Consider the following 9,065-nt stretch of genomic DNA (forward strand, 5'->3'; position numbering starts at 1 on the left):
GACTGTAAACCAAGTATAAAATTCATTATCATAGACATAGCGTAACAACAAGTGGGAGAGCACATAGAGAAACCATTTGTTTAGTTGAGACAGAAGCAAGGCAGAGACAGACGCACATCTGGAGAGAAAGTGTGTGGGCAGCCCCCCTGGTGAGGAGGAGCGCAGTAAAGAAGCAGTTAAGTCATTCATACAGGTCGGATCTTCCGGGTCTTTGTCTTCCTTCAGACAGTTATCTGGTTTCTTTTTCAACCTGATCTATGCTGGGACCCTCCCCTTGGTGTGCACACACCCCTCAGCCAAGATGGACCTCGAAGTGAAGGCTTCTGGGAGGCACAAGACTCATTCTGGCCTGGCACTGTCCCCAGACTTTCAACCCACAAAGAGCCTTCCTGTGCATGTGGAGTGTCTCCTTTGTCCCAAAGGAGAGGGAGCAGCGATTCCCGACTCCTTTTCTCACACAGGGTTTTGCCCCTCTTTGCCCTTGCCTTGGCTATTACCTTGACTATTGCCATGACTGTTACTTTAAGGTGTTTCCAAGAGACAAACCCTGGCTATTTACCCTGTTTCTGTTGTTACTGCCATTTCAGAGGGCAAACAGGAGGCTGATTGTAAATGCCTTAACCGGAGTCCAGCTATCTCTTGTCTCAGGAAATGCTAACCGTTGTGAGTATACAGCTGAAGCCCACTTCCTCATGCCCCGTGAAATGCAAACAGGAGGCCAGTTGCTAGTGTCTAACCTGGAGCCCAGCTATCTCCTACATCATTGTGACCCCATTTATGACATCCTGGATGAGGCAAAGCTACACAGATAATAAGCAGAGCATGGGGTGGGGGTTTAAAGGAGTCCATGTGACACTTTAGAATGGATACCTGTCACTATGCATTTGTCTCAGCCTGCAGATGTGTATAGCCCAAGGGGTCGATTATAATCTATTTTAGTTATTTTGGGTGTAGGAGTGGAACACACAATGGGACACCGCATCTGACTGTAATAGAACTACATAGAAAAACCCCACTGTGCGGGATGAGGCAAAAGGCGCTGACAACTGCGGGAAAGAGCAGAATCTGTAGACTAAAGGCAAAACGGAGCTTCATAAACAGTGGGCTTGATTTTACAGAGGTCTCTCCAGGGTGTGGCAGCTGAGAATGCTCAAACCTCTGAACATGTCCTCTGGAAAGGAGCAACACACAGAAACGGCGGAGGGTGGGCACCGGGTTCCTCACTGTGGGACTGACAGCTACACATAAAGGGAGAGAGGGCCTCTGCCCTGGTGACCCTGGGTCTGGGCTTCCTGGGAGGATGACATGGGGAGCCGACTGGCCGGGGAAACGCACAGACCTCTGCACTGGGAAGGTTCTGCACACGTAGGAACCTCACGCCCCGTGGTTCCCCAATACCCGCTGGAACCACTCAGCCCTCCATGATCTGCGAGGTGCAGATTTTAAGACATTTTGACCCCAGGCAAATACAGGAGTGTGAGGGTCTTCCTTACCCCTAAGCTGTCCCAGAAGCCAGGCCCTGAAGGCTGGAGCCAGGATGGGGATGCCTGGGCCTCCAACCAGCAGCTGGTTGGGAGGAGGAGCCAGTCCTGAGGGCAAGAGCTCCCTGTCGTCTGTGAGCCCCGGGGCCCTGATGGGGCTCATCCCCAGTGGGGACACAGGCGGGGCCGGCAGTGGTTCTGTTTTCCCCAGGGACCCTTTGATGAACAGGCTTCCCGGGTGGCTCAGTGGTAAAGAACCCACCTGCCAATGCAGGAGACACAGGAGAAGGGGATTCGATCCCTGGGTTGGGGAGATTCTCTGGAGGAGGAAATGGCAGCCTGCTCCAGTATTCTTGCATGAAAAATTCCAAGGGCAGAGGAGCCTGGCCGGCTACAGTCCACGGGGTCAGACATGACTGAGCATGGTCACACGCCCTTTGATGAAACCATGCAACACTGGGCTCAGAAGTCTCCTGATAGGGTTTCAGACTCTGACACGGGGGTTTTATAGGAACAGAGAAAGAAGCTGAGCTCCTGACAGGCAGCCCTTTCTGGCTGTGAGTTGATTCCACCAGGACTGCACCACAGTCACCCGCGTGGAGTCTGCTATGACCCACATGCTCCTGCCCGGCCTCTCCTCTTCCTTCAACGATTCCAGTGATATTTCCAGCCTGGACACTCTCCCAGACCAGGTGCATCTGTCCAGCCACCACATCCCCGTCTCACCTGAGGGCCAAGAGGCCTCACAGAGGACTGTGATCCTGCTGCTCCCACACCCAGGAGGCAGCCTGACCTCCCCTGGTTGCTGAGCCCAGACACCCAGGGCCTCCCAGTCTCCCACTTCCTTGTGCCCCAGTGACTGCCAGTTCCCCCTCCAGAGCCTATAGCCAGTCCCCACACTGATTTCCCTCTAGGGCCACAACCTTGGCTCAAGCCTGATCCCTCCATCAGGCCCTAACAAAGCTCCCTGCCCCCACAGTGAATCTTACACCCCATCTCAACATGGTCCTTCTGAAGCATAAACTGTGGAACCTCATGCTGGGGTCATAGGGCAATATTTCCAGAATTAGCTAAGCTCCATGGCAACCACTGTCATGGGCCATTCTGTCTGTCATTTGTCATTCTGTCCCTTGGACTTCCCTGGTGGCTCAGACGGTAAACTGTCTGCTTACAATGCAGGAGACCCAGGTTCAATCCCTGGGTCAGGAAGATCTCCTGGAGAAGGAAATGGCAACCCACTCCAGTACTCTTGCCTGGAAAATCCCATGGACAGAGGAGCCTGGTAGGCTACAGTCTATGGGGTCGTGAAGAGTCGGACACGACTGAGTGACTTCACTTCATTTTCACTTCACATTCTGTCCCTAAATAGCAAGTTCCAATCTCCATATTAGGCAAGGTGGACAATCAAAAGACTCCCAACCAATGATAACACCATCCCATCTCATAGGAACTTTCTTTGTCCTGAGACTGTAACAATTGACTCAAGCCCATGAAAGAGATCAGCTCTTTCTGGTCGGTCAGGAAGTCTGCCCGCTGTCTCATCAGTGGCCCTCCCTACCTCAGTCCTCTGTTCTCAGAAAATTCTCTCTAAAAGACTGTCTGCTCTGCCTGTGTGTCTCTCTGTCTCTCTCCCTGCCATGTAAGGACACAGTGTTGCACATCTTATCCTTTGCTTATCCTCACAACATTCCCTTCCCCTTGTAGTTACATATCAGAAAGGCTACAGAGTCACTGAACTGCTAGACTCAATTACTGGGCTATTGACACCAGCCTAGGACTGTTTTTGACAAGATCCTAACACCTCTGTTCCTCATCACTAAGTCCTGACTGCAAGCCCTTGTCTTATATAAGCCCCTGGACTCCTCATGGGAGGGGGCACAGTTCTCGAAGCATGACCCTATGGGGTTTCCCTCTCCACTGGCTGGAAATTTCTTTTAGGAAGTTCTAAGTTCTACAACTTCAGGGTTAAATTATTAGGCCTTCAAAGATTGTATAAGGCATTCAGCACAGACCTTTTTCAATTTATAAATTGAGCCAAAGCAAAATTCCTATTTTTAAATAAGAGGTTCTGGGATCGCCAGAGTAGGGTAAAGCTGAGGAAGTCAGGCCCTTTTTGCATCAGTTCAGTTCAGTTCAGACATTCAGTTGTGTCCGACTCTTTGCAACCCCATGGACTGCAGCACACCAGGCCTCCCTGTCCATCACCAACTCCTGGAGCTTACTCAAACTCAAGTCCATTGACTCTGTGATGCCATCCAACCATCTCATCCTCTGTCATCCCCTTCTCCTCCTGCCTTCAATCCTTCCCAGCATCAGAGTCTTTCTCAGTGAGTCAGTATTCCCATCAGGTGGCCAAAGTATTGGAGCTTCAACTTCAGCATCAGTCCTTCCAATGAATATTCAGGGCTGATTTCCTTTAGGATGGACTGGTTGGATCTCTTTGCAGTCCAAAGGACTCTCAAGAGTCTTCTCCAGCACCAAAGTTCAAAAGCATCAATTCCACAGCGCTCAGTTTTTTTATGGTCCAACTCTCACATCCATACATGACTACTGGAAAAACCATAGTTTTGTCTAGACAGACCTTTGTCAGCAAAGTATGTCTCTTCCTTTTAATGTGCTGTCTAGGTTGGTCATAGCTTTTCTTCCAAGGAGGAAGCGTCTTTTAAATTCATGGCTGCAGTCACCAACTGCAGTGATTTTGGAGCTCAAGGAAAAAAAAAAAAAAAAACACTCTCACTGCTTCCATTGATTCCTCATCTATTTGCCAGGAAGTGATGGGACCGAATGCCAAGATCTTCGTTTTCTGAATGTTGAGTTTTAAGCTAGCTTTTTCACTCTCCTCTTTCACTTTCATCAAGACGCTATTTAGTTCTTCGCTTTCTGCCATAAGGGTCCCGTCATCTGCGTAACTGAGGTTATTCAGGCAGCCTCTCCCTATCCTGGTGCTGGGAAGCCCAGTTCCAGCCTCCTGCCTGAGAATGCAGCCTTCTAACGCCTAAGAACACGCAGCAGTGCACTGTGGACCCTGAAGGGACTCGTCTGGAAGGGCTGTTTGTGAGATGCTGTAGGGGGAAAGGGGTGAGACTCAGGCCCTGTCTTCTTTGCTCAGGCACGTCCCACTCATTTATTGCACAGCCCAGGAAGCCAGCGGGCCCTAAGGCTCCCCTTGCCGCCAGGATCCAAAGGTGGGCATGGGAAAGTGCAGCCACCTTGTGGCCATTTTCTGTAACTACAGGCACCTCGGCCCAATCCACAAGGCCTGGGCTTCCCTTCCAGCCAGCTGCCCCCAGGGAATGGCAGCTGATGTTCAGGAAGCCAACTGCCAAAGGAAAATCGCCCTCACACCCTTAAAGGAGAAGAAAGAAAGAAAAAAACAGAAAGCACAGGCGCACTCAAACTCCCCCACCAAACAAGGTGCTCAGCATCCCTGATTACCGCAGGAATGCCAATCGAAAGGACAGTGGGAAGTCACATTGCAACACTCACAAATGCCAACATGGCAAGGCTATAGCCAATCAACGCGGCAGAGAGTCTGGAGGAAGAAGAACCACCCTGGACTGTGGGTGGGAGCGCCCATTGACAGCAGCCACTAGAAGGGAGACGCCAGACTCTGAACGCCTGAAAGAAACACTCTCAAGTCAGCCTTATGTCATTCCCGCACCTTGGCCTGTATCCTGAGAGCTCCATCGATCAAAAGGCACATGCACCCCAACAGACCGCCACCACTGCTTCCTTCAGGAGCCTAGATGCGCAACCTGCAAAATCCCCAACGAGAGACTGAAGCTTAAAGAAAACGTGGTACACAGATCCGGTAGACGGTTTCTTACAGAAAAAGAGATACGGAATGAAGGGAACTATAACCCTGGGAGACACGGATGGATGGCCCATGAAGGATCAGAGGCCAAGAGGAGTCAGGCAGGCAGAGGAAGAACTGGGTATATGAGATCTAGTCTAGGCCAAGTGAGAACAGACAGAGAAGGCAACAAATTGACATCCCAGAAAGAGATGCTGAGAATTCAAAGTCAAAAAAAGGGTTTCGGAAAGAAAGAAAGAGCACGGCCTGGAACAAATTAGCAGGTAAGTACCCAACGCGAAAGCAGATCTGTACCTGTAATGAATCACCCACGTGGACTGTACCCTTTCCTCCTCCCTTCCATCCACACAGACATACAACTCTGTAGCTCTAAGAGATGATCCGTACCAGTTATCTGTTATCTTCCTGCTTTCCATTGGGAAAAAAAAAAAGGTACCTGAGATAGAAAAGGCATGAAAACCTGATGCTCACCACTCTGCTCAACCTCCTAAGGCAGATACTCCCCCCCAACGCCATAGAGAAAACCCATAGATGACTTCTTACCTGAATCAGGCAACCGTACAGTGACAACCGTCACAGCAGGTCAATTGGACTATGCTGTGGGTAGTATTGGCAAGATGTTAAAGAAAAGTGAAGGAAAGCAGTGTCTACTGCATGATGTTTGACCTCCCTAACTTGGGATACTAACACATCCCTGGAGGCCAAGCAGGCTTGAGTCCCACTGCTGAACTGGGGTGGGGTCAAAACAGTCTGGCAGTGAACAATTTTTAAAGGTTTAGTGTGCGCTGTGTCAGGCTGGGACAAGATTACATTGTGGGCTTGAGACCGCTAGGAATTTCAAGGCAAAATTAAGCCAGTCTTCACCTCTGTTGGTCCTGGGGATCTTAGCTCAAGCCTCCTTCCTGACAACGCTGCCTCCTGGCAGGGAAGCACCTTCAGTAGTGTACTGTGGACCCTGAAAAGATGAGTCTGGATTGGGTGTTTGTGTGATGCTTTATGGGGAAATAGTAGTGAGATTCAAGGCCTTTTCTGTTTGTTCAGGTAGAATCCAGATAGATAGTTCAGGTAGAATCCAAAAACACAGAAAACTAATTAAACTGATCACAACAACCACAGCCTTGTCTAACTCAAAGAAACTATGAGCCATTCCATGTAGGGCCACCCAAGACAGATGGGTCATGGTGGAGAGTTCTGACAAAATGTAGTCCACTGGAGAAGGGAATGGCAAACTGCTTCAGTATTCTTGCCTTGAGAATCCCATGAACAGTATGAAAAGGCAAAAAGATAGGAAACTGAAAGATAAACTCCCCAGGTCAGTAGGTGCCCAACACACTATTGGAGAAGAGGATAGAAATAGCTCCAGGAAGAACGAAGAGATGGAGCCAAAGTGAAAACAATGCCCAGTTGTGGATGTGACTGGTGATGGAAGTAAAGTCCCATGCTATAAAGAGCAATACTGCATAGGAACCTGGAATGTTAGGTCCATGAATCAAGGTAACTTAGAAGTGATCAAACAGGGGATGGCAAGAGTGAACATCAACATTTTAGGAATCTGTGAACTAAAATGGACTGGAATGGGTGAATTTAACTCAGATGACCATTATATCTTCTACTGTGGGCAAGAATCCCTTAGAAGAAATGGAGTAGCCCTCACAGTCAACAGAAGATTTGGAAATGCAGTACTTGGGTGCAGTCTCAAAAATGACAGAATGATTTCTGTTCGTTTCCAAGACAAACTATTCAATATCACAGTTCCAAGTCTAGGCCCCAACCAGTAATGCTGATGAAGCTGAAATTGAATTATTCTATGAAGACCTACAAGATGTTCTAGAACTAACACCCAAAAAAGATGTCCTTTTCATCATAGGGGACTGAGATGCAAAAGTAGGAAGTCAAGAGATACCTGGAGGAATGGACGAAATTGGCCTGGGAGTACAAAATGAAGCAGGGCAAAGGCTAATAGAGTTTTGCCAAGAGAACACACTGGTCATAGCAAACACCCTCTTCCAACAACACAAGAGAAGACTCTACACACGGAAATCACCAGATGGTCAATACCGAAATCAGATTGATTATATTCTTTGCAGCCAAAGATGGAGAAGCTCTATACAGTCAGCAAAAACAAGACCAGGAGCAGACTGTGGCTCCGATCATGAACTCCTTATTGCCAAATTCAGACTTAAATGGAAGAAAGTAGGGAAAACCGTTAGACCATTCAGGTATGACCTAAATCAAATCCCTTACGATTCTACAGTGGAAGTGAGAAATAGATTCAAGAGATTAGATCTGATAGACAGAGTGCCTGAAGAACTATGAATAGAGGTTCGTGACACTGTATTGGGGACAGGGATCAAGACCTTCCCCAAGAAAAAGAAATGCAAAAAGGCAAAATAGTTGTCTGAGGAGGCCTTACAGATAGCTGTGAAAAGAAGAGAAGTGAAAGGAAAAGAAGAAAAGGAAAGATATACCCATTTGAATGCAGAGTTGCAAAGAAGAGCAAGCAGATAAGAAAGCCTTCCTCAGGGATCAATGCAAAGAAATAGAAGAAAACAATAGAATGGGAATGACTAGAAATCTCTTCAAGAAAATTAGAGATATCAAGAGAACATGTCACGCAAAATGGGCACAATAAAGGACAGAAATGGTATGGACCTCACAGAAGCAGAAATATTAAGAAGTGGTGGCAAAAATACACAGAAGAACTATACAAAAAATATCTTCATGACCCAGATAACCACGATGGTGTGATCACTGACCTAGAGCCAGACATTCTGGAATGTGAAGTCAAGTGGGCCTTAGGAAGCATTGCTACAAAAAGCTAGTGGAGGTGATAGAATTCCAGTTGAGCTATTTCAAATCCTAAAAGATGATGCCTTGAAAGTGCTGCACTCAATATGCCAGCAAATTTGGAAAACTCAGCAGTGGCCACAAGACTGGAAAAGGTCAATTTTCATTCCAGTCCCAAATAAGGGCAATGCCAAAGAATGCTCAAACTGCCACACAATTGCACTCATCTCACATGCTAGCAAAGTAATGCTCAAAATTCTCCAAGCCAGGCTTTAACAGTACATGAACCATGAACTTCCAGATGTTCAAGCTCTATTTAGAAAGGCAGAAGAACCAGAGATGAAATTGCCAACATCCATTGGATCATAGAAAAAGCAAGAGAATTCCAGGAAAACATCTCCTCTATTGCCTAAGCCAAAGCCTTTGACTGTGTGGATCACAACAAGATGTGGAAAATTCTTCAAGAGATGGGAATCCCAGACCACCTGAACTGTCTCCTGAGAAATCTGTATGCAGGTCAAGAAGCAACAGTTAGAACCAGACATGGAACAATGGACTGGCTCCAAATGGGGAAAGGAGTACGTCAAGGCTATACATTATCACCCTGCTTATTTAACTATATGCAGAGTACATCGTGTGAAATGCTGGGCTGGATGAAGCACAAGCTGGAATCAAGATTGCCAGGAGAAATATCAATAACCTCAGATACACAGATGACACCACCCTTTTGGCAGACAGTGAGGAGGAACTAAAGAGCCTCCTGATGAAAGTGAAAGAGGAGAGTGAAAAAGCTGTCTTAAAACTCAACATTCAATAAACAAAGATCATGGCATCTGGTCCCATCACTTCATGGCAAATAGATGGGCAAACAATGGAAAAATAACAGACTTTATTTTGGGGGGCTACAAAAATCACTGCAGATGGTGACTGCAACCATGAAATTATAAGATGCTTGATCCTTGAAAGAAAAGTTACGACCAACC

This window comes from Giraffa tippelskirchi, chromosome 7 (assembly GCF_054371585.1).
Source record: "Giraffa tippelskirchi isolate mGirTip1 chromosome 7, T2T-mGirTip1v1.2.pri, whole genome shotgun sequence".
Taxonomy (NCBI): domain Eukaryota; kingdom Metazoa; phylum Chordata; class Mammalia; order Artiodactyla; family Giraffidae; genus Giraffa; species Giraffa tippelskirchi.